This window comes from Labeo rohita, chromosome 22 (genome assembly GCF_022985175.1).
Source record: "Labeo rohita strain BAU-BD-2019 chromosome 22, IGBB_LRoh.1.0, whole genome shotgun sequence".
NCBI lineage: Eukaryota > Metazoa > Chordata > Actinopteri > Cypriniformes > Cyprinidae > Labeo > Labeo rohita.
The window spans coordinates 55825495-55853033 of record NC_066890.1 but is presented as its reverse complement, the minus strand read 5'-3'; the positions used below and the strand labels follow the sequence as shown (position 1 = coordinate 55853033).

General features: G+C 36.4%; 1 protein-coding gene across 1 annotated transcript in view; it reads left to right on the top strand.

The window, feature by feature from the left end:
* The window catches only part of LOC127153319 (SLAM family member 5-like), a gene marked incomplete at its 3' end in the record, with an annotated part of 44541 nt that overhangs the window by 900 nt on the left and 16102 nt on the right, over nucleotides 1-27539 (top strand). The gene's annotated exons all lie outside the window — the stretch shown is intronic.

Here is a 27539-nt window from a genome sequence, read left to right as displayed (position 1 = left end):
TGATATTTGCTGGATCTCTGTTAATCCTAGCTGTGACTGTGACCTTCTGGATTTGCAGGAAACAAAGAAAAACAAATCAAGAAGGCAAGTGCACTGATAGGACATTGCAAGATTGAGTTTTGTTGTTGTTTAATGCATTTGCTATTTTTTTTTTGTAACAGATGAGACTGGTGATGAAGAGATTACCTACGCTGAGACTACTTTCTACAAACAGGATGCAGCTAAAATGGTAAGACGATTTATTTCAGTGTGTCTCTGTGAGTCACATTTAGATGCCCTTTTTAGTCTGTCTAATGATCTATTACATATATCACATACAAAACAGCGCCATAACAGATATTTATAAAAGCCGTAAGATCATAACTTAATGCAAGAAACACTAACACACATCCTGTATACTCACTGCATCATTGCAATTAAAATAAAAGTCCACTGTTTCAAGTAAAGTTGTGGTAGACTTAATAAGTTTAAAGTGTGTGCATGAAAAATGCATAGCTAGTAATAACCCATCTAACCATACTAAAAATTAATTTGAATTTGTTAATATATGTAACATTTTGGATGAGCATATTAAAAGGGTCTTTTGTCAGTACTAGCATTAGCATGACAGTTGTTTAAAATGTAGCTGCCAACAACCCAAACACAACTGAAACCACAAAAGAAAACAAACCCATCTAAATCTCCAATATAGCCTTTGCAAATAAACCATTTCTATAAAGTAAATATTCAATGGAAGTGTGTCCTTTACATGAAATGAAGTGACAAGAACACTTGTATGTACTATTTGTGTACTTTTGGAGACTAAACTTACCTGAGATTGAGTGAAAACAACAAAGAGAGACGGAGTTCCGCTGCTTGACAGTTGAGTTTCCGGCCCGTTTCCATGGTAACTCCCTCTGCTCCAGACTTGAATGTTCAGCGCGCGCGCCCATGAAAGCACGTAGAAGTCACGCAGAATTTACGTAAATATAATAATATAATATAATAATAAACGGTAACCCACTAGGTGGCAGTTTTTGCTGGAGTTCTGCCATGTCAAATAAACAGTATATAAACCATATTATTTGCGAATGTAACGTTGTAACAAATAATGTATGGGATGTGCAGGGTGTGTTGTTACACATAACTATTTCTACAATCTATTTCTATACTTTCTATATTTATGTTCATGGCTATATTAGGGCTTTGTGGTGTGAAATAAACATGCTTGGGCTAAATGTGGACTAAATTAGACGGACCAAACAAAGCCCAGTTTCTAGCGTAAATTTTTGAGCTAAATTTTGACCAAATCAGACAAACCAAACAGATATCGATTTTCAACATCGATTTTTGGGCTAAAAGAAGTCCATGACGGGCCGACTTGATTTATAGCCCAAAAAACGACGTCCAAATGACATCTGGTGCTGGGTTCTGTTTACTTAAAAACAATTAATAAAATATTTTTCTTTAACATTTACTCTCCTAAAAATCCAATTGAAGCATCTTCAGTGTCTTAAAAACCTGATTTCATAAGACTAACCACATTATACTTAGGTAAACAAGCTATATCTGTGCTGTGAATCAGTCAGGAAGTCACATGATGTGCACCCAAAAAAAAAAAAAATGGGTCATGGTTTCCAACCATATAACCATATGTGCAAACACTTCACACTTCAGGAGCCGTATTACACTGTAGCCTAAGACTGGTTGTCCATTTAAGCTAAGCAGGGTTGACCAGGCTAAGCAGGAAAACAAGGTTTCTGCTGGAAGAGATATTAGTAGGGCCAGCAGGAGGAGCTCATCCTGTGTTCTGTACTACTTTTGCAGAAAGTTAAAGAGGAGGAACATGTGGAAGAGAATCATGTGGAGGAGAATCATGTGGCAGTATGCACCTATCAACATTAGAAGATGATCTATAAATCTCTTCTAAGTACTAGATCCAGTTGTACAACTGTCTTTGCTAGGAACATCCAGAGACCAGGGCCATGCACAAACATTTTGAGGGGCAGTGGCCTGAGTCGAGCTATGATTGAGTTTTGGGATTGGTGAGAAGATGGTATTAATTCTGGCAAAAGAAAAAAAAAAAAAACAAAAAAAAAACAATCTGTCTTCAGCAAGCCCAAAAGAACCCACATACAGAGATACTCTCTTTATCTCACTACACTGGCTACCAGTTGTGGCTCACATCAATTTCAAGACATGCCTGTTATGACCACTTCCTGAAAGAAAGTGAAAAACAGGCTGCTTTGCAGTATTTTACCAGTTATCTGCACTGTACATTCAATTTTTGGAATGACAAAGTTGAACCAAAAATTTTAATAAATCAATAGGCCTATATATAATATGTGGCTATACAATGATCTGGTGGATTTTAGTACCATTTTAGTATAAATGTCCTTGCTAGTTAGACTGTTCCTGGAGGCACACCAACTCTTCCTAATCAGACACACTTGATACAACTCATGAGCTCATTAGTAAAGACTCCTATACCTGAAATATATAGGTCCGATAAGAAAAACATCCAAAATGTTGGTGTGTCTAGAAGCAGGTTTTCGTCATTTCCTTTGCCCAAAATGGTTCAAGCACATCTATTGAAGTTCTTTAAAATGAAGACAACAAAATAAGGTATGATTTTTCCTTGATTAGAATTTAAAGACATGTTGTAGTGATGCGATTTTGGCTCTTTGTTTAGTACTTTTAATCTATGTCTCAAAGTTAGTTTTTAATCTATGTCTGGTTTGTGTGCACAAATATAATTAAATTAGTCAAAGTAATTAAACTAAAACTTTTAAATAAATAAATAAATAAATGGCACATTAAATTCACTTTCGTAAAAACACAGTACAATTTAGATTTACACAGTTGAAATTCAAATTTGCCTTTGCCATATATAATGTATAATTGCAGCACCCATTACAAATATGGAGTAAAGTCCAGTCTCTGTTTGCCTGAGAATTATGAAATTGTGATTTACAGCCCTGGAAATGTCATCAAAATCTGTTCAAATGTAAGTGGCTCAGGCTCAGATTGTCAGAAAGAGGCTCAAAAAGGTTTTCTTGAGGTTTTATGTAAATATTTTAATTACTGATTCTGGACATATACATAAAAATAATCTCTCAAACAATCTCTAAAAATGATTAAAAACAATTTTGCAAGAATCACAGACAACAACAAAAGTAAAATAAATTCAAAAATCAATGAACGTATAATTTCAAACTACAGATGATTTCAGAATTTGTAAATGAACAGAAGTCTTAATTTTTGTTCTTCCTTGTTGTTTATTCATCATCATCACTTGTTTTGTGAAGCATTATTTTGCTTTGCTTCAGCTTTGCATCCACTCTTGCATTGCATGTTAATGCATTTTGGGGGTGGAGCAATGAAAGGAAGGGTGGGTTTGTTTTGGTTTTGATTTTAAATATCATCAGTGTTTCTTAGAAATCACTTACTACATCATTAGGTGTTATTTTGTTTACTGTTGTGAAGTGCTTTTTCTCAGATGTTTTCTAGAGGTTTCATGGAATATTCAACATTTATTTTCTAATGTTTAAAGAAGAAAAATAAAGCAAATGCTTTAACTGTAAATTGGTCATGTAGAAGAGAGGCCCTAATGATCTTTGTGACCTAAGCTTTTCTCAAACCATGGAGAGAGGAGTGAGATAACATGGGAAGAGTTTTACATGGGAAGTCCTTCAAGTCATTTATTATTTTGAAGAATAATATAAAGTAACAATTTAACAAACAATTCGAAAGGATATATAATGAAGCGGCAGGAGATTTCAGAATCCAACCCTTCAAAACTCAGTTAACACAGATCTCATAGATCTGTGGTCTCAGATTCAGTGGTCAAAGCATCCCATTATTGCTGCTTCCTGCCGCCTGTTTGAACAATAACACGCTCAGTTAAACATAATTTATTTGGCAAATTAGAAGGAAGTACATATTTTTGCATATAAATATTTTTGCTTTTAAATATGATTTTTCAACAATAAGTATTGTAATACCCACCTGTGTGTTTATGCACCTGCAACAGCAAAAACACAAAAATATAGCTGGCACAATAACACCGACACATATTCCAAATATAGCAAAGGAAGACAGACCTGGATCTGGAACAGTAAAAGACAGTCATTATTACTAAAGAGCAACTGATTTTACTGTTATCTCTAATATTTTCTACTTTGGATATCAGTTGTATGATACTGATTTAACTGATAAAGTTTAATTTTAAGTATAGTGGTTAAAACAGCATCACAGCACAGTGAGCTCAACAAGAAACAGCTTTTTCACATCAGTAACATTAGTAAACATCTTGCTGGGAAAATTGTGATATATTCACGTCATGTACAGTATATATGAAATTAAATGAAATAAAAACACTCAATGGGAGGTTCCCTGAATGTTTAAATGACACTCACCAGTGACAGTAAGGCTGAAAGTTCTAATGACACTGATCCTGATGGTTTTGCTGCTCATATGTAAATGATAAAATCCAGAGTCTGTGATTCTGGTGTTTTTGATGATCAGAGATCCAGTCATGAAACCCAGCTCCAGTCTGTTTCCGAATCTCTCAGCACACTGATGATCTGTACAGATCTTACTCTGATCTCCCATGATTTCAGCGATTAGAATGTCATTAAAATACCATGTCATCATATCATTTGGGTATTTCATTACACTAGTAGATAAAGTTACAGATTTTCCCTCATTCACAGACTTCCACTTTATTTCATCAGGAACATCTATAACACAAACCAACAGCTGCTGAAAGGAGGTATTATACAATGCAAAATTGACTGTCTAAATCAGTGATTTTCAAACCGGTCCTGGAAGCACCCCTGCCCTGCACATTTTGTATGTCTCCCTCATCTAACACACCTGATTCAGCTCATCAGCTCATTAGTAGAGGCTGCACAACATGAATTGAGTGTGTCTGATAAGGGAGACATACAAAATGTGCAGGGCAGGGGTGCTTCCAGGACCGGTTTGAAAACCACTGGTCTAAATATCTGCACTATGCAAAAAAAAGAGCTGCAAGCAGCGATTACCGATGTCCAAGCTCTTTAAGGCATTTAAAGGAGAAGTCCACTTCCAAAACAAAAATTCACATATAATGTATTCACCCCCTTGTCATCCAAGATGTTCATGTCTTTCTTTCTTCAATCGTTAAGAAAACATTTCAGCATTTTTCTCCATATAATGGACTGATATGGTTCCCTGATTTTGAACTTCCAAAATGCAGTTTAAATGCAGCTTCTCAAATGCGTTTGTAAACGATCCCAGCCGAGGAAGAAGGGTCTTATCTAGCTAAACGATCGGTTATTCATTGGTTATACATATCAGTCTATTATATGAAGAAAAATGCTGAAATGTTTTCCTCAAAAAAACATAATTTCTTTACAAATGAAGAAAGAAAGAAATGCACATCTTGGATGACAAGGATTTGAGTACATTATCTGTAAATATTTGTTGTGGAAGTGGACTTCTCCTTTAAACACATATGAAAAAAAGACATTACATATTAAATAGACATTACATATTATTTAAGCAAGCCTGTAACTAACTAAATCAATTATTTAAAAAGCATTTTTGGCAAACTCAGGTAATTTATCGTTGAAATATGATGTTTTTACTGTTTATATTATACCTCCATCTGTGGTCTCCCTAAAACAGGACAGGCCCCTTTTCTAAAGGACCCCATTATAGCTTCCCAAAGGACCAATTTTAAACATTATTTTGATAATTATTGACCTAGAAAGTTCAGAGAATTGTGTTGCAGTTTTTTTTTTTTTTTTTTTTTTGATTGACAGCATTGGTTCTAGAGGCAAAGTTGTTTGTAATGAGGAGGTCTATCGTATGATATGAATATAGTGTGTATATGTGAAAAACCACACAATATACAATCGTTTACACCCTTGAAAAATGCGATATCGTCCCCCATTGGCTGATTTCTTCCAAAATGCTCATCGAGTTTTGTTTTTGATTGACCTCCATTAACCTTGTCTAATAGGTGCTCAAAGTTCATCGGACTACAGCGTCTATGTTTTTTGAGATATGCAAATATCCTTACTTATCCTTATCCTAAGACAATATTTACTGTTTTTTATGTTGATAGGACAAACGTTTGCGTAGTTATAGCCGTTTTTATGTTTTTTTTTTTTTTTTTTATCCTCTTATAGTGCCACCAAGTGGCCAAGCTCTTTTTTGTTGTTTTTTGTTTTTTGTCCTCAGATTCAGCTCTTACATACGCGTTGTGAGTTTGGCTAAGATACCTCATTCCGTTCAAAAGTTATAGCCGTTTTAGCAAAGGTGGCCATGTCCCTTTTGAACATTTTGGCACCCCTTTGCAACAGAGAGGTGGAGTTCAACTTTTTTTGATTATTGATATTCACCAGAGAATCTTTCTGCACTGGATTTGTTCCGATTGGGTGAAAAATCAAGGACAAATTGATGGACAAAATCCAACATGTGTTTTGTCCGGTGTGAGTCAAGGATTCCAATGACATAAGACACTCGAGTCTGCGTCGAATGGTTTAGGAGTTATGAGCGTTTTCATACTTTTCATCGCTGTAGCATCCCCGTCAGGCCGATTGGGCTGAGTCCTACCATCCCTCCAAGTTTCAAGTCTCTACGATTTACAGTTTGAACTGCCAGATCAGTTTTAGGGAGACTGCTGATCGTTCGCCATTCAAACAATGACTTCACGCTTGAACCCCTAATGATGATATGATGTAAACATATATAACCTGCTAGTACCTCAATAACTTACCACTGACAATGACACCAAAGAACTTTGTACTGTTGCTGTTGTTTTTGTGGATTATCTGTAGTTTATAGAGTCCAGAATCTGTGATGCTGACATTTTTGATTGTCAAAGATCCAGTCTGATGATCCAGATTCAGTCTGTCTCTGAATCTCTTGGTGCCGTTATTACACTGAACATCTGTACAGATTAAACTGGGATTTTGACTGATCTCAGCTATACGAATGTCTTCTAATGTTTTCTTGTTGGTCTGTTTCAGCATCAGTATACAAAGTGACTAAATCTCCCTTATTCAGAAACACTCCATGCATATAAGCATCAGAAACACCTGAAGATGGAATAAAGAGTTCATTACATGCCAAACAAAAATAACAGGACAATGTTGTGGAAATATTTTCTTTGCTTTTTAAGCTCTCCACCCTGGCATTTGTTTCAGAATCTTGAGTATTAAAGCAAATCATTTTAGTGTTTTTGTATTTTTTTAAGTATTGTTTATGTCTAAATGCTGCAGCCAATCGATTTTACAGAAAAGATTATACAGAAGTAGAGAAATGCATGCAAACGAACAGCAAAACATCATTTATTCACACATTCACTTGATAAACAACACATAACTCACAAACAAATCCCTTTCCCACAGAGTAGAGATCATTTTATAGATTTTAGATTCCTGATCAAATTAGTTGGTAACGCTTTAGATTACAACCCGCAAAGAACTACGTAAGTAAACTGAATTTACGGTGTATGTTTCTGTAATTATAGTGTACCTATAAAGAACGTACATGTAGGTATAAGGGAACAAAATGTTATATTTGGGTAATAAGGGGATAAAAACCAGATATTCAACCTGCAAAGAACTACATAAGTATACTGAATTTACGGTGTACGTTTCTGTAATTATAGTGCACCTATTAAAGAACGTACATGTAGGTATAAGAGAACAATATGTTACGTTTTGGTAATAGAGAGTAACAACCAGATATACAACCTGCAAAGAACTGCGTAAGTAAACTAAAGTTACGGTGAATTTTTCGTATTTATATTGTACCTACGTGTAAGTATAAGGGAACAATAGGTTATGTTTGGGTAATAAGGGGGTAGCAAACAGATATGCAAATAATTTATAATGGATTAATTTAAAAAACTTAACAGGTACCTTTTCTATTAAATCGTAAGTTTGGTGTATCTATACGTAAGCTTTTTAAAATTACTGGGAAATTATACTCTTGTTCCACGTAGTTACAGGGTAAGTGTGCCATCTGCGGGCTGTAAATTAAAGTGGCGACTGTTCCCCTCTTGTTCAACGAAGTTACAGGGTACAACACGTATAACAACGCGACGTAAAATGTGGTTCTACAAAATGTACATTTATTTACATTTTTACAAACATTAAATGTACAATACTGACATATTTACATCATCTAAACATTTAACGTTTACTTAATATGAAATTATAACATTTAACTCTGTTCTGTGTGATTTCTGTTGCCAGCTCGTTTCCAAGAATAGGTCTACATAATGTTATCATGACTACACGGTAAACCCTTAAAATAAATAATATTTCTGCAATCGTTTAATCATTCATGTAATATTAACTTCGTTTGCCGTGGTGGAACACAAAGGCGTTTTCTCTAACATGCTGTGACTAACAATAGAACCATAAAATACACCGAACACGCATCATAATTACAAATTAAACCATTTTATTTGTGTGCTGTAACCCAGATCTTCAGAATCCATACGATTTGCGAGGACCAGAACCAAATTCAAGGCTTTGTCCGGCGATCTTCATCTCCATCTCTAGCAGCGAGTCCAGCAGCAACAGCCATAAACCCGTGCTAAAGTGCATTTTGCGACAGGAAAATCGGACGTTCATTGGCTCTCGCCTGCATTCGTCACAGATTACGACATGCCGTGTTTCTGGTGAGATGTGTTGGAATGACGCGCGGGCGCCTTCGAGGAGTGGATCAAGACAATAATCTGGATAATATTTTCAGCGATTAACAATTTAAATTCTGCTCTCAACCTACTGCACCTCAGACCTACTGTATTCCTCCAGAGAGGACTGCGGCTGCAAACGCATCGTTATTTGGATTACTTTTTGTATGGCTGTTGACATTTTTGCAATAAATAAATGATTGTGATTGCACTTTCCTGTTTTTTTATATTTTTATAACTGTTCAGTCATAGTTAACTTTAGGTTTAGAGGTAGAAGTGGGATTAGCGACTATAAAAAAATATTTTTAGATATATTTTCAGATTGTGTGTTTATGTATTGAACCTACCCTGTAACTTCCTTGAACAAGAGGGGAACAATCGCCACTTTAATTTACAGCCCGCAGAGGGCACAATTACCCTGTAACTACATGGAACAAGAGTATAATTTCCCAGTAATTTTAAAAAGCTTACGTATAGATACACCAAACTTACGATTTAATAGAACAGGTACCTGTTAAGTTTTTTTTAAATTAATCCATTATAAATTATTTGTATATCTGTTTTCTACCCCGTTATTACCCAAACGTAACATATTGTTCCCTTATACTTACACGTAGGTACAATATAAATACGAAACATACACTGTAACTTCAGTTTACTAGCGCAGTTCTTTGCAGGTTGTATATCTGGTTGTTACCCCCGAATTACCAAAACGTAACATAGCCTATTGTTCTCTTATACCTACACATACGTGCTAATAGGAACACTATAGTTACAGAAACGTACACCGTAAATTCAGTATACTTATGTAGTTCTTTGCAGGTTAAATATCTGGTTTGTTATCCCCTTATTACCCAAATATAACATATTGGTCCCTTATACCTACATGTACGTTCTTTATAGGTACACTATAATTACAGAAACATACACCGTAAATTCAGTTTACTTACGTAGTTCTTTGCGGGTTGTAATCTAAAGCGTTACCAATTAGTTCACTGTTATTTTGCACCATATGATAGTTTATTAATACTAAAATAAATGTTTTATTATTTAAATTTACTTGATTATGCATGTATTTACACAATTTATCAGCTTTTCACTTTTGAACTACTTTAAAACAACAATTAAAAAATAATAGAAAACGATAGATAAAATCTCTTTAAAGTGCACTGATTGACTAAATGATGCTCACCAATGACAGTAACCCTGAAGCTCTTTATGCCCCATGTTATGATGCTTCTCTGTAGTGTATAAATACCAGAGTCTGTGGTTGTGATGTTCATGATGGTCAGAGATCCAGTCTGATGATCCACCTTCAGTCTTCCTCTGAATCTCTGACACTGGTCATTTGTACAGATATAATTCTGATTTCCAGCGATTGCAGCAATGAAGATTCCATTAAAGTACCACCCCATCAAATCATTTGGGTTTATTAGGCCTACACCAGGATCTAAAGTGACAGATTCTCCCTCCTTCACCATTTTATCTTCTAGAAAAGCAGAAACACCTGAAACACAAGCCAACAACTGCTTCAAGGGGACATTAGATGCAAAATTTGAACGAAGTATGACGTCATGCTGCTTGATTTTAGAGAAATTTTAACACCCATTCAGACAGCTAATATTAAGAATGTAAAGTGTAGGGACGCAGATGGTTTAAGAGTCTGGTTTTGACGTGTGCTTCTGCCTTGAATAAAAATAAATAGATTGGCATATCCCGAAGGTATCAGTGGTTCAATCTGCTTTCCCTCTCCCAAAAAGTGCATTGCTACAATTAACTAAAACAGCTACACAAAAATGATATTTACCATTTAAACAAAATAAAATGCAGCTTCAAATTATTTTTATTGTTATCACTGGAGATTCATAATAAATAATTGGCTCAGCAACCCAGACAAACATAGCCTATAAAACTTGCAACTTCATTTTAGGCCGTCAGCTATCTAAAAATGAATTAAACTGATATATTAATTCATTCGTTTGCTTAAAGAAATAATCTAACAAAAAAAAAAAAAAAAAAAAAAAAAAAAACACTTACCAAGCATAAACGCACAGAATAAGAGCAAAATGAAGAGCCTCATTTTAACCAGAATGCAAAATGCTGATTCTGCGTAAATTAAAGCATTTGTCCATATAAACGCAAAAGCAAAAAATGTGTTCTTCTGTATAAACGCAATCTCTTTGACATGCCCATGTCAGACCTCCCTGTTCTTGCTCAACTGGTTTAACCAAGAGTGCACCTGAAAAGAAAAGCATTTTTTTTTTAAATTTTAACAAGAACCTAAAGAATTTAAATAACAAATTTCCTTGTATTTCTATAATACTTAAGGCGTTTACTACGAATGCTTTATTAGAGTGGCATCTAATGTCTAAACTAAATTTATTATGACTGAATCAGATGTTTTTATTGGCATTATGACATTAACATACAAATATATTTGAGTTTATTGCTTGTTTCAGAAAGAAAATGGTGTTTAAAGGCTGGTGTGAAGTTGAAGAAAAAAATACATCTAAAAGTATTCAGCTCATGAAATAACATGCCATTTTTTCTTTTAGACAAAATAGAACCTCTATATATTCACAAATCATTTACAATATTTGATTGGCCCAAAATGTACACAGCTTACAAAAGAAACATCACATAATGTAAATAAGTTGTCACAGAATAAGAATACGTGAATAACTTAATTTTGACAAATTTCCAATGAACATAAAGACAAATCCAAAAAAAGGAAATGAAGAGTTCAGATGCAAAACAAGCTAAAAGCCATCTCGGTCAAAAATGAGATGCTGAGTGAATGCTTGACACATATACGTCCATCAAATACTTTTACTTCAAACTCTCTAAATTCCAGCCTCAGCCCAATCAGAAGTACCAGTACTTACATAGAAACCTAAACAAAGTATAGCCAGAAAGAAATGTTAATTTTAAAGAAATACATCAGATGGATTTAGAGGCTTTTGCATCTGAACTCTTCAAATATGGTTATATTTAAGGAGATGAAACTTGTCCTTATCAACCTTAATTTATATGGTAATCAAACTGTATCAAATTAACAAGCTTTTGGAAATTGTCGACCCAATCTGGCAATGCTGTTAAATGCCAGAATGATAAACAATAAATCAATAATACGTTGATATTGATATCAAACTTGCAAACTCTGCACTAAAGATCATGTGGAGGAGGATCACATGGCGTACACACCTATCGGCATTACAAGATGGTCTTAAACCTTTTCTGAGTACCATATCCAGCTGTAGGACTGTCTTCGCTAGGAGCCTTCAGAGACACTACAAATATTGTCTTTTAAATATAGGCTGCTTTGCAGTACAATGTCTTTGACCAACTATACTGTACAACCAATTCAGCATTTGCATATTTGACTCTTAAACCCTCAACACTAATTCATATGATGTGTGTTCATTTATATGTCTGTATATGTTATGAATGATATATTATGAATATTATCTTGTGGTTTAGCCTGCAATGTTACTGGAAGTTTGTGGTTCATGTCAGTTCGTGTATATGTGGATGTGCATGTTTGAGGTGTGGCATTTAAAAAAGCAAACAGAATCAAACTTAGGTTCCAGAGTGATGACAAGACGAACAGCTATAGACGCACGTCTGACAACTGAATGAACCCGTTCAACCAGCTGTCGAATGAGTCTGAGGAGCGAGCTGACAATACAATGCAGGCCTGAGCCACTACAAGATTACTGAAAATATGTACTGAAGGAATCTATCCATCTTATTTTCAGTTTGGGAGTAAGCAGTTTTCTGTGAATGGTCGAGACTTAATTATGTACCCAGACAGCACACACACATCTGCAAGATGTCTGTTAAAGATCATTTGATCTGGAAAGCATCTGCCTCGTACAAACATCTGACAGACATCTGTAAGATGTTTTACACACATTCTAAATCATAAACATCTTAAAGAAATCTAATAAATGTCTATTTGACATCTGATAGGAAACTTCCTATAAGCGTATCACAGATGAGCAAAAGCTCTAAAAAATATATCTTGTAAAAGCAGACATCAAATAGACAAATTGTATGTGCTACAACCAAGTGTGTTTATAATTAACACATTTGCTAAGAAATACCAGTTTGTAATATCAAGCAGCAAAAGAGCAGTTTTGTACAGCTAAAAGCTAGAAGTGCATGACGCTGGAAGCCAGACACAAATGTAAATGCAGACCTCAAACTGACGTCTCTGTGATGTAAGTGTGCTATCAGGTGCAGACAAAGGCATGCTCTCTAGGATGTAGGCTATGTAAACAAAATCACAGCTTTGCAGTTGTTCATTGCTAACACAAAATCTTTGAAATGAAATGTCAAAGACAACGATTTGATTTAAGTGGCCATTTAATCCTTGTGAGAAGGGCAGATACTGTAGCATCTTGTAACACTGATGACCATTGATGACAGTAGTGTTTTAGTAGAAGATATTTTTGGAGGGGCTTACAATAGCCTTTTGTATTTCCCTGCTGGTGGAACTTAACATGAATACTACGAGAATCACAGTACACTGGAAATCAGAAAATGGCTTTAGGTGTTAAAAATGACTTTATTTGAGTCATACTTACCTGTCTCAGAAAAGACAGCAGTCATAAACAAATAAACTGTAAGAATGCTGTTGTTGTTTAAAGAAAAGAATGATAAAAATAACAAATGATGAGTTTAGATGCAAAAGCCTCTAAATCCATCTGACGTATTTCTTTAAAATCAGCATTTCTTTCTGGCTATAGGTTTCTGTGTAAGTACCTGAACTTCTGATTGGGCTGAGGCTGGAATTTAGCGAGTTTGAAGTAAAAGTATTTGATGGACGTATAATATGTGTCAAGAGCATTCACTCAGTACCAATATCCCATTTTTGACTGAGATGGCTTTTAGCTGGTTTTGCATCTGAACTCTTCAAATAGTTACTGTTTTTTGTCCTTGGCTGGAATTAATTCTTAAACGATTGCGTTTAAAAGTAGTCACTGCAAGTCTTAATCCGATCTTTTCACCATATCCGATTTTTGGCCCGCCTGTTTACATTCACTTTAGACACGCTTCGTATCCAATATCCGTGTTTACACTCCCGCCTAAAATCATTTCACTGGTGTTTACGACCATGAGGGCAACGACTGACCCTCAAATTCTGAATACTTTTGATTATTCATCTTTTACAAAGCCAGCAAAAGTATTACGGACAGCAAATAAGAAATTGAAAGTGGCCATCATAAGGACGGCGTTAATGGTTTCTACATTGGTGTCACGACTATTGTGGGAAAGAGCAAGGAGCCAAGAGTGGTGGAGCCAAGACTTCTTTGACGTGAAGGAATGGGTACAAAATCTTAAATAAGACTAGCTTTGAGTTTCTATGCGAGCGTTTAAAGGCGTTTCTCTGTCATAAAGACACACCAATGAGAAAAGTGATCCCAGTGCACAAATGTGTTGCCCTTGCCCTATGGTGGCTGTTCGGAGTGAGCTGCTCGTTGGTATGTCACATTTTTGCCTCGCAGTAAAACGCAAGCTGCTCCACAAACTTCAGAATGTGATCAGGGGGTTCTACACTACCTGGGGTTTCCCTCAATGTCCTGGAACAGTGACATAATTGACACGGAGAATCAGGTCTGCATGTTTAGATGTAGGTTGGATGTCCAGATATCAGATATGTACCTGATTTAAAACTGCATTTGGAAACAGCTCAGATCGGATTCCGACCTGTTTTTTTCTGCCAGTGTAAACGCAGCCATAATGACAGAAATGAATTGACCCTCAACCACATGTCATTCACACCTCAAACATACAAACACACAAAATGATATGAACCACAAACTTCCAGTAACACTGCATGTTTGTGTAGACGTTATGTGGAACAGGCAAAACCACATTAAGAAAATATTCTTTCACATTCTTTCATAACATCTATACAGTAACAGAAGAACACACACCATACAAAATTGCAGCTTTGCAGTTGTCCATTGTCAACACAATGCATCTTTTAGTGGATGAATCTCAACAGATAAACACTACTCGGATACACAAACAGGAATTTGTTCTTGTAACGAATCCAGCATCTGTGGTTCCCCCCAATCGTCAACAGAGGTCGCTATCACCCGAGTATTGACTGTCCATTCCTCAACTCCATTTCCCATAACCCCGTACCTGGCACCGATTACATGTCAGCTGCACCTTGTTACCTGAACTATTTAAACAGCCATTTCTCCTGCACTCTTCGTGAAGTCTTGTTTTGCCCTGTTTGACATTTCTGAGCATTCTTGATTACTCTATTGGATTATTATGTTTTGACCCTGAACTGTTTCTCTCATTGTTTGATTCTACTCTGCCTGCCTTTTTGACCCTCAGCACTGTTTATTATTGTTTAATTATACAGTTACACAGTTGTGTTACTGCAAAACGTCCACAACCCAGATAGCACACGTACGTCTGCAAGATGTCTGTTAAAGATCGCTTCATCTAGAAAGCATCTGCTGTGTGCAAACATCTGACCGACATCTTTCAGTGTCAGTTTTACATAAATTCTAAATCTTAAACATCTTAAAGACATCTAATAAATGTCTATTTGACATCTGATAGGAAACGTCCTATAGATCCCCGTTGAAAAAAAACAGGATATGCTGGTTAGGTATGTTTTGAAGCATGGCTGCTGGTTTGAAATGTTTTAAGCTGGTCCTTAGCTGGTCATGAGCTTGTTTGAGCTGGCCATGTGCTCGTCCTAAGCTGGTCCTGAGCAGGAGCTAGTTGATTTGGACCAGCTTAGGACCAGCACATGACCAGCTAAGAACCTTACTAGAAAATGCTGTTTATTTTTTTATACATTTATTTATTTACTTATTTATTTCAACAGGGATGTATTACAGATGAGTAAGCACTCTAAAAATATGTCTTGCGGATGTAAATGCAGACATCAAATAGACAACTCCATGATGTATGTCTGCTGTCAGGGAAGCAGTTCCTCTATATCCACTATCCAACGGACCTGTACAACAGCTTATGCTGCATTTGCTGTTGTGAAAGTACTGATATAATCATAGCCTTCATCATCCCAATTTGAAATCCTTAATATCAAACATGTTTGATATGATTAGTTCTGTGAACGCCTCACATTACCAGATAATCCTCGCTGAACATCAGAACTGCCTTATCAGGCAATGACTTCAAAGGCTGAGAAGGCAACTCCGTGGACAGTTTTGGACAGACTTCAAAGGCAGCGGAACGTGACGCCATTGCTAGGTTACCTAACGGTTAAGTTAAGAAGGGACCTCCGGGGACAGGAAGTGAAGCAGAATTTGAATTCGGATGTACCTTGATCCCTTTCTGCCTTGGAATGCTGCCTCCGAAGGCAGCATTTTAGAGCTTTCGGACGCAGCCATAGTCCCCCTTTTTTAATTCGTAGATAATTACAAATGAGATTTCAGTGATATTTTGACCACTGAACTTGTAAATGTCCCCGGTTTTTATTTCAGAAATCTGGTCACCTTACTGTACGGGTCCGTTGGATAGTGAAGCTGGAGGAAACTGCTTCTTGAGGTTCTGTAGTAACACTGTCTGGTCTGTATAATTTGTCAGAAATGTACCACAACCGTAAGGAGAAAGAGAAGCTCTGGGGTGAAACTGTCTCAGTTTTGAACATACCAGGTGAGTGCAGAGAGCTGCTAGAACGCTGGCCAACATATGAAGAGTTCAGATGCAAAAGCAGCTAAATCCATCTGACGTATTTCTTTAAAATCAGCATTTCTTTCTGGCTACTTTGTATAGGTTTCTATGTAAGTACTGGCACTTCTGATTGGACTGAGGCTGGAATTTAGTGAGTTTGAAGTTAAAGTATTTGATGGATGTGTACTATGTGTCAGGAGCATTCACTCAGTATCAATATCTCATTTTTGACCGAGATGGCTTTTAGCTGGTTTTGCATCTGAACTCTTCATATATAAATGTTAGTTGCTGAGATGACGATCTGTTGTGTGAGATCACGTGAGGCGATCTCTCTGGCGTGATAATCTTTATAATATCTTGTTGTGCGTGATGCGCCACGATTTTTGAATATTGTAGTATGCATGTCAAAGATTTTAAGGAATATTATCTGTAAAGATTCCCCTTATATGTGTGCTCTGCAACCAGATTTCATAATCGGTTATGATTTTAAAACTCCTGTAGTGTGAGCCCAGCTTTAGAGATGTACTGCTAGATGAGCAAATACTCTAAAAAAAAAAACATCTTGCAGATGTAAATGCACGGTGGGGTGCAAGGATACATGTATTCGTACCGAACCATCATGGTACGGACATCTCGGTTCGTGCATGAGGCCTTACAATGAATACACGCAATTCAACCTCAGTCCAGAAGGGGACGCCAGCAGTAATGCAATGCTGTTTGATAACTGACAGCAGAAGAATAGCGAATGCCAGGAGATGCACACTTGAAAACAAAGACCACTAGACAGTGATCACATGCGGTTCTGATTCGGCCGAGGTGAGTGACTGGAGCGTAGATGGGAGGAAGTGACGGTAGTTCCGGAAGTCATCCGGAGATGGAGGAAGACACAGGCGGGGAATTTGAAGAAAGTAATATGAATACATGGGAAAAAGTTGGAAATCGGAAAAAGAAAAAGAGCGGTAGCTTAACATCTGACACGGAGAGTGAAAGAGATAAATGGATGAAGGGTGTACTAAAAGGAATCCCCACTAATGTATCAGCAGACTCAATTAAGAACAGCTTAACAGGAGCCTCAGGGATTGAAGTTAAATGATTAAAGTACACTTAAAATAATGAAAGAGTGGATAGTCTCTTGGTAACGCTACACTTTGATGGAGATAAATTGCAGGATAAGGTATTTTTAGGATTCATAAGTTATTAGGTTAGACCATAACCTGATAACTCCCATGGGGAGGGAGCTATTAATAGGTACAGGAATATTCCTGTAATAGTGGATGAATGGAAATGTATAACACTTGAAAGTGAAAAGGCAGAGGTACTTGCAAAAGCATTTTTGAAAATACATAGCAACAATAACGTCTCGGAGGACATGATAAAACATAGAGAATGAGTAATGAGAGATAATCCTGACATCTTAATCCAACGAAGATCTTCTGAATGCGTCTTAGATGAAAATTGCACTTTCTATGAACTTAAGCAGGTAATCTTAGGTTTAAGTAATACATCCCCAGGAAAGGATGAAATATGTAATGAAATGCTAAAAAAAAATGATCAGATATCTCTTTGAATACAATTGTAACGGAGTAAGACGAGAGGCGAGCGGATCCATCTGCGAGCTTTTATTGATGGGACGAGACAGATCCATGGTCAAACAGGCAGGGTCAAAACAACAGCAAACAGGTATATCAAACGCAAGACGTAGAGAATAATCCAAGAAAACGAGCAAGAGTCCAGTAGGCAGGCGGCGAGACAGTCGAGACGAGATGGCCAGACGAGGGAACTCAACACAGGGAACTAGGAACTCGGAAACAAGAGAACGCTAACAATAATAATAACAACAACAATACTCCGTGGCTTGCGAGGGGAAAGACCGGGGCTTTTATAGCGCTGCTGATTGGTCACGGGTGCTGACGCAATCAGCGTGATGGATACTGGGAGATGTAGTCCGGGGTGTAATGCAACAGTCAGTGTGTGAGATTGTAATAATCCTGACCTCCTGTGCCCTTCTCATACTAACCTGAAAAGCAGACATGACATAAGTCTAGCCTAGAGACTCATAGGACATGATGTACTGTTGTTTCCTGAAGGGTGTGATGTTTGATTTCACTTCTTCATATTTACCATAAATGTTGGAGTCTTCCCCTTAATAAAGTGCCTTTGAGTGAATTACACCTTTTCTGTGTGTGGTTGTCTCAATGGTCCAGGATCCTGACTCTGTGCTCCATCGCTCAACTAAAATCAAATCTCGGCAGTTAATCAAGTTAGATATTAAATTCTAACACAGTGTGTGATAAGGTGAGAGTGATATCTGGTGGTGAGCGGACCGCGGAACACCGACCAGATTCGTAACAACAATATTACATCTATTTAATAAAATATGGGAATCTGGAAAGTTACCTTACTCCTGGAAACATGGAGTAATTATCCCTATAGCCAAGCCTGGGAAAGATCATTCTGTAGCAGCTAACACAATGGATTCTATCATATGCCTAGAATGAGAAATAAGAAAAGCTTTTATAAATAAGGAAGTGTTAATAGGGGTGTTTTTTGATGTAGAAAAAGCATGCAATATGTTGTGGAAGGAGGGACTATTAATTAAATTAGATAAAATTGGTATTTAAGGAAGATTATTCAATTGGACAATGGATTTCTTAATGAATCGTATAATACAGGTCCAGGTTGGGTCAAGTTACTCAAATAAATACAGAATAGATCATGGCATACTGCAAGGTAGTGTCTGTAGTCCGATGCTATTTAATATAATGATTAACGACATCTTTCATAAGGTAGAACAAGGTGTAGGAAAATCGCTATATGCAGACGATGGGGCTTTGTGGAAAAGAGGAAAAAATGTTACATTTGTGGAAAGGAGCATGCAGAAAGCAGCAGAAGAAGTGGAAAAGTGGGCAAATAATTGGGGTTTCAAAATGTCATTTGTTTTTCAAAAAAGAGGATAAGCCCAAAAATAAGATTAAATCTCTATGATCAAACTTTAGAACAGGTTTCAGTAATTAGATTCCTGGGATTGTGGATGGATTCAAAACTTACATTTGGAAGTCACATAAAGAAAATAATAGATAAATGTAAAAAAGAAGTAAACATTTTTAAGATGTCTGGCAGGTGTAGATTGGGGCGTGAGTCATCAGTCACTAAAAAGAGTACACTGTGCAGTGATCAGACCTGTAATAAAATATGGTTGCATAGTATATAGTTCAGCACCAGTATCCGCCTTAAAGAAAATAAATGTTGTCCAGTCTCAAGCCTTAAGGATAAGCTGTGGAGCATTCAGAACATCCTCTATTCCAGTAATACAGGTAGAAATGGCAGAAATGCCCCTGGAAATTAGGAGACTAAAACTAAAAATGAATTACTGGAGTACAATTAAGGGACACATTGAAAACCACCCAGTAAAAGGGTCCTAAAGGAAAGCTGGGAACACAAGAAAAAACAAATAAATAGCTTTGGATGGAATGTCGAAAAAGAAGCCCAGGAAATAGGAATAACTAAAATAAACATTAGTCCTACGGTGGTGATACCTTCAATTCCTCCTTGGTTTTTCCCCAAACCAGATGTAGACCTGTCATTGCAAACTAAACTGAGATCAAAGGAAGTCTGGGTATCAAAGGATATAGTAGTAACTCAATATCTATTTCAGAAATATTACAATAGTATTCAAATATTTACTGATGGATCAAAGAATCCAGAATCAGGGCGTGCAGCAGCAGCAGTTTTCATCCCCCATATCAAGTACAGTATTGGAAAAAGAATTACAGATCATGCTTCAGTATACACAGCAGAGGTTATCGGAATTTTAACTGCGCTACAGTGGGTGGAAGAAATGGTAATTTGCTCTGATTCATACTCAGCACTGATGAGCTTAATCAGTGGAAAATCTGCATCTAGGCAAAACATCATTTGCGAAATCTTACAACATCTCTACAGAATATGTAGAATAGGAGTAAGCATTTCCTTCTTATGGGTTCCAGCACATATGGGGGTAGAAGGCAATGAGGAAGTGGACCATTTAGCCAAGAAGTCTCTAAAGCACTCTGAGATAGACATCAATATCCCTCTGAGTAAAATGGAAATTAAGGGAATAATTAAATCAGCTTTAACAGAATATGGCAAAAGAACTGAGACAACGAGACAAAAGGGAGACATTTATATAATATTCAAAACAAAGTGGGCACTGAGAAAAAGAGCTATGGAAGTAGAAAGGAGTCAGACTCAGAATAGGGCACACATCCCTTAATCATTCATTATACACCATAGGCAAACGAGAATCCAGTAACTTTGCACAGTGTGGAACACCAGAAACAGTTGAACATGGACTCCGTACAAACCCGATTCCAAAACACTTGGGACACTGTACAAATTGTGAATCAAATCCGAATGCAATGATGTGGAAGTTCCAAATTTCAATATTTTATTCAGTATAGAACATAGATGACATGTCAAATGTTTAAACTGAGAAAATGTATCAATTTAAGGGAAAAATAAGTTGATTTTAAATTTCGTGGCATCAACACATTTCAAAAAAGTTGGGACAAGGCCATGTTTACCACTGTGAGGCATCCCCTCTTATTTTTACAACAGTCTGCAAACATCTGGGGACTGAGGAGACAAGTTGCTCAAGTTTAGGAATAGGAATGTTGTCCCATTCTTGTCTAATACAGGCTTCTAGCTGCTCAACTGTCTTAGGTCTACTTTGTCGCATCTTCCTCTTTATGATGTGCCAATTTTTTTCTATGGGTGAAAGATCTGGACTGCAGGCTGGCTATTTCAGTACCTGGATCCTTCTTCTACGCAGCCATGATGTTGTAATTGATGCAGTATGTGGTCTGGCATTGTCATGTTGGAAAATGCAAGGTCTTCGATGAAAGAGACGACATCTAGATGGGAGCATATGTTGTTCTAGAAAATGGATATACCTTTCAGCATTGATGGTGCCTTTCCAGATGTGTAAGCTGCCCATGTCACACGCACTCATGCAACCCCATACCATCAGAGATGCAGGCTTCTGAACTGAGCGCTGATAACAACTTGGGTTGTCCTTGTCCTCTTTAGTCCGGATGACATGGCGTCCCAGTTTTCCAAAAAGAACTTCAAATTTTGATTCGTCTGACCACAGAACAGTTTTCCACATTGGCCATTTTAAATGAGCCTTGGCCCAGAGAAAATGCCTGCGCTTCTAGATCATTAGCCGGCAATGGCGAAAGGCACGGTGGATTGTGTTCACCGACAATGTTTTCTGGAAGTATTCCTAAACCCATATTGTGATTTCCATTATAGTAGCATTCCTGTTCGTGATGCAGTGCTGTCTAAGGGCCCGAAGATCACGGGCATCCAGTATGGTTTTCCGGCCTTGACCCTTATGCACAGAGATTGTTCCAGATTCTCTGAATCTGTGGATGATATTATGCACTGTAGATGGTGATAACTTCAAACTCTTTGCAATTTTTCATTGGGAAACTTGGAAATAAGTGGAAAATTGGTCCTCCAGCTGTTCCTTATATGTACATTTGACTTTTCCAGCCTCTTATTGCTACCTGTCCCTACTTTTTTGGAATGTGTAGCTGTCTTGAAATCCAAAATGAGCCAATATTTGGCCTGAAATTTCAAAATGTCTCACTTTCAGCATTTGATATGTTATCTATATTCTATTGTAAATAAAATGTTTATGAGATTTGTAAATTATTGCATTCCTTTTTTATTCACAATTTGTACAGAGTACCAACTTTTTTGGAATCGGGTTTGTATAACAGGGAAAGAGTGGAGTTTTCAGAATCACTAAGCAATGCAGGAACCAAGGACATGACAGTAACAAATATATTAAAAAATGCACAGAAAGACTCTAGGGTCTGTAATATATTAATGTCTTTCCTCAGAGAAACCAGTTTGTTCCATAGAATATAGGCTTATATCAAGGTAATAATTTTTAATTTCTTTTTCTTTTATTTTTGTTATTATAATTTTTTTATTTATTTATTTATTTGAGATTTGTTTTTCACTAACTCCCAATCAACGCTCCACACTCCTGTCCAGTTCGTGGCACTAAATGCACCAGCCAGCTGGTTTGCCAACCGCCATAAAACAGTCAAAGAAGAAGAAGTGATCACATGCTGATTCTGAACATGTCTCTCACTGACAAAAGGGTATACTTTTAAGGCTTGTGCACTCCACTGTTTGTGAAATGGAGCTTTGTGCTCTTGTATGTTACCTCTCTCATTCAGCACAAATCCAAATATTCCATAATATTTCCGTATTTGCAATGTATCCACATGCTCAACTATTACTTATAATGTAAATTCTAGACTTTGTACTTCAGTCGCGTTACAACAGTAACACAATGAGGCGGGCACGCTGATGTTTGGTTCACTATATTTTATTTTGATAAAGTACCAATTGTGCTTTCAAGTCAGTAATTCTCGAACTGATATTTTGTGTCCACGCACCGGCGCGATTACTTCCACTGTTTACTTATACCAGTAAAATCAGCTGAAAACACTGTCATTTACTGTCTTGTTCATAATGCATCACTATAAAAGGTCTTTTGTAAAATAAAGAAAACAAATAGGATGTCGCTTTCTGCCATTTGACTTTCCTTGCCGTCACAAAATGAACTGAAACTTAGCATATATATGCTACGTTATGGTTTCCTTTATCTGTTAAATACAGGGGCGGTTCTAGAGGCGGGGCCATAGGGGCCCTGGCCCCTTCTGAAATCTGATTGGCCCCTGATTGGCCCCCCTTCCATCAATCGTCGACGAGAAGAGCAACCGGAGAATTCTTCACAACGATTACAGATGCAATTCCCCCCCTAAACAATTGGCGGCAGTAATGTGTCGATGCAACTTGGGAGAAGAAGCAGAGGTCTTGGCTTTATATTATCTTTGCGGCTTTGGCTTGAGCGATACCTGGGGTCCGTTCTTCGTACCTCGCTAACTAAGTTAGCTGGATTTGATTGTTGACGATTTCGTGTGATCTTAGATCGTTCGGTTCTTCGAAGCTCATCCGGGACTTGCTGTCATAGCAACAGATCTGTAAGCGTAAACCTGCTCGGGAGGAGGCTTATTTCATGTAAACAGGATTAGATTGCATCTAAGCAAATTGCATTTAAGCAGAATTGATACTTAAAATCTGTCCCAACCACTACTACTTTATTACAAGAATACTATTGACCCAGGGACAATAATTTAAAATAATAATAATTAAAAAAAATGTATTTGAAAATAATATAATAATGTTGTGTAATCTATAATAGACAGCCATGTTTACTCATTAAAAGATTTATTCGTCATAAAATAATTACTTTATAAATGTATTAGAATCTTACACACGTTATACAGATAATGTAGAGGCGTGCATTAATTTGAATGATGACAGCTATTATGGGAGTGGCTTTATGGAGCACATGAGATACAGATAATGTGAGATCTTGAAAATGTAATTAATTTTAATTAAATTTAATTTTAATTAATGCTGTCACGTAGCAAATTTGTTTCAAATATAAAATTAAATGAATTGCTAAATATTACATTGAAATAAAAAAATATAAAGTCTGTACAAATATTAGAAATCGTGAATATAAATAATTGGGGTAAAAAAAAAAAAAAATATAAATAAATAAAAACAGTGCACATTTCATTAATCTATTAAAACATGATGTAGTTTTGTTCGCTTGGCTGTTTCCTTATAAAAGTCCAGAAATTTGTCATGTTTTTCGTCAGGTGTGTTTTTTAATCATATTATTCATCATAATATGAATATGATCATATCATTACGTTGCTGTCTTGCCAGCCAATCGCTGCATTGCTGATCATGGTTTTAAGTATCGATACATAGCCCCTTTTAAACCAACAGATAACTCAATCCAGCCATACTAATCATCAACAACAGGTGCGTTCGAAGAACCGAATTAGCCAGGTCATGATTAGCGCGATTATGTTATTTTGGATGTGTCATTTGATCTCGGATGTAATAAGCGACGTACGAAGAACGGGCCCCAGAACATTCTCTGACGTTATGACAGTAGGCGGGAGAAAGAATCCATCTAACATTACTTACAACTTGAAGACAATTCTTGGTGAGTCACAAATCCTCGTGTTGTTTGTCAAAATATGAAAGGATATTTAGCTGCTGCTCTCACTTATTTTAGGTTTGTTAACTAATTTTGTGTGATTTTTGCAATCAAAATGACTGATTTTGTGGTGGTAATTTCCAGAAATTTGTGAAAAAATTTGCGATTTTTATATTTTATAATTAGGACATCACATTTACCATAATAGTATTATGTCAGATGCACAATAGTCGTACGACTCAAATCACAAACAAAATGCATAAAGCTTTTTTTTTTATTTAATACAACATCTGTATTCACGTAAAAATGCAGTGAAACTTTAATTAAACTAGAGATATTTCAATTGGTTGATTTATAATTTAATGTTTTGTGAGGTCTTTTTCTTTTTTGTGATTATTTTGCGGTTAAATTAGGAATTATTCAGGATCGCAAAAAAATTCAACATTTTGTTGATTTTGCGTTGTATTCAGCGATCGCGAAAAACTGGAGGAACTGTCAAACGTCTGTGGCGCTAGCTTTAGAGTTTTTGCATGCACTAACCGTATGTAATTAGACCTTTGTGTGATAATGTTAACTATCGTGTTTGGCAGATATAGTGAGCATGAAAAAAAAAGGGACATACACAGGGAGCCATTCAGAGGTTTTTTTACAAAATTAACCGATGATATTAATCGCTGTGATGTACTTTAGTGTGTGTGTGTGTGTGTGCACCTGGTATTCATCACGTTATGGGGACCAAATGTCCCCACAAGGATAGTAATACCAGTAAATTTTGACCTTGTGGGGACATTTGTGAGGTCCCCATGAAGAAACAGGCTTATAAATCATGCACAATGAGTTTTTTTGAGAAAGTAAAAGTGTGCACAGTCTCCTGTGAGGGCTAGGTTTAGGTGTAGGGTAGGTGTAAGGTGATAGAAAATACGGTTTGTACAGTATAAAAACCATTACGCCTATGGAATGTCCCCATAAAACATGTAAACCCAACATGTGTGTGTGTGTGTGTGTGTGTGTGTGTGATTTATGCATTGTGTCCTAAAGGACACAGTATAAATAAATGAAAAAAAAATCATTAAGAACTTTACTGGCTCATATTTTTTTATTAGAGCGTTTGAAAAAGGAATGACTGCCGAAATGTATTTGCACCGTACTGAATAAATTATTTTGTGTGCTTGAATGTACCCTGTACTTGGCCCCTGAATGTAACATGTGGCCCCTTAATGGCCCCTGTTACAGAAAAATCCTAGAACCGCCACTGGTTAAATAAATCAAATATATTTATAATTTGATATAATATTTAGTATTTTCACATATAGGTGGAAAAAAATTTAATTGCTACTACTGTCTGTTGAAAATAAATGAAAAGAAACATAGCATAATAGATTTGTTGTTGTTTTCCTGTTGTACCGAAATTGTATCGAACCGTGACCCCCCGCACCGAGGTACGTACCGCCCCGTGACATCTGTGTACCGTTACACCCCGAAAATGCAGACATCAAATAGACATCTGTAATGTACGTATGCTATCAGAAATTATAATCCGCATCAAATTTATATGTGTTTTCACCTAATGCTTTTGTATGGGCAATCCTAGATAGGCTATTATAGAGTAGATCTGCAGTCAATTTTAACTTCTATGTGTGATGGAATGCAAAGAAAGCAGATATCAGCACACTCAGAAATGAATACAACATTGATCCCTGGAGTGATGAGCTATATAAATGTGTTATTTCCTTTGTCAAATTTTCAAGCAAGTAAATTAGGGATAATAATAATGTTTACTATAGCAACCATGTGTTTTGGTTTTATTTGTAGTGAAACCATGGTAACTTGATAGATTATTTTTACTTCAGGCCGTTCTGTAAAGAGGGGATTAACTTTGGTCTTTGTTAAAGCAGGAATAAGGCCTTCACCTACACTAAAAGCCCATGCACAAGATGGTTGTCCATCAGCAGATCACACTACGTTTCTGACGAAATCCAACCACAGCAGATTTCAGTTTGACTCAGATGTTAAACTGCTCACATCACACCTCAGTAACACCTACAATGAAAGATGGGAGATGATTTTATCTGTTTTTCATTCACTGCAATCAAATGATTGTAAACAAATTGAAAATTATTTTACCATTACATTTAGAAATAATTGCAGAATATTACACTCGTCTTTTACGTATTTAATACAGTCTGATAACTACCTTTCAAAAACTATCAGTGTTTGATAAAAATTAGTGTTTTTACTGTTAATAATGTTTAATGTCTCTTTTAATAAAGAGCCAGAGGAACATTTATATGTAACTTTATAACATGCAAAGCATGTGAATATGTATTAGGAGAGTCAAAATCTGTTGTGGGAGGTTTCACACCTTGTGTTTTCAGCGGATAGGCATATAAGATCAGCCACAGAACTGGTAAAGAAAATGTTTTACATGGTGCTTTTGGTCTGTTTGTGTAGGAGGTGTCAGATTGGTGAGTTATAAGAGCTTTGTTACTGTTTTATTTATTTATTTATTCTGTTTCAGAATATCAAATACCCCAACTAAATTAGGGATTTGCATTTGCTTTTCTTCCCACTTCAGTCAGATCAAACTCAGGTTTACGTTGCTCATCTGTCTGTTAATTTATGTGAACTTTCAGATTTTGTTTGTTTGATGCAGTTTAATTTCAGACTTTCTAAACGAACACAAACTGGTATCAAAATATTTTCATGTTTTTTTTTGTTTTTTTTTTTGTTTTTTTAGACGTGTTTGGTGCTGAGACAAATAAAATGTATTCAGTGTCAGTGATGGAGGGAGATTCTGTCACTCTAAACTCTGATGTTACTGAAATATGTGAGGATGAATACATACTGTGGAATTTCAGAGATGAAAAGTCTCTTATTGCTAAAATTCGTAGAGAGGCTAAAATCTTCTCCACATTTGATGTTCCCTGATGAGAGATTCAGACACAGACTGAACCTGAACAATCAAACTGGATCTCTGACCATCACAAACATCACAATGGAACATAATGGATTTTATTATCTAGAAATAAGTGGAGTGAAAACAAAATCAAATACATTCAATGTTTCTGTCTATGGTGAGTAGAGATTGTTTGTCCTACAAATAATCTTATT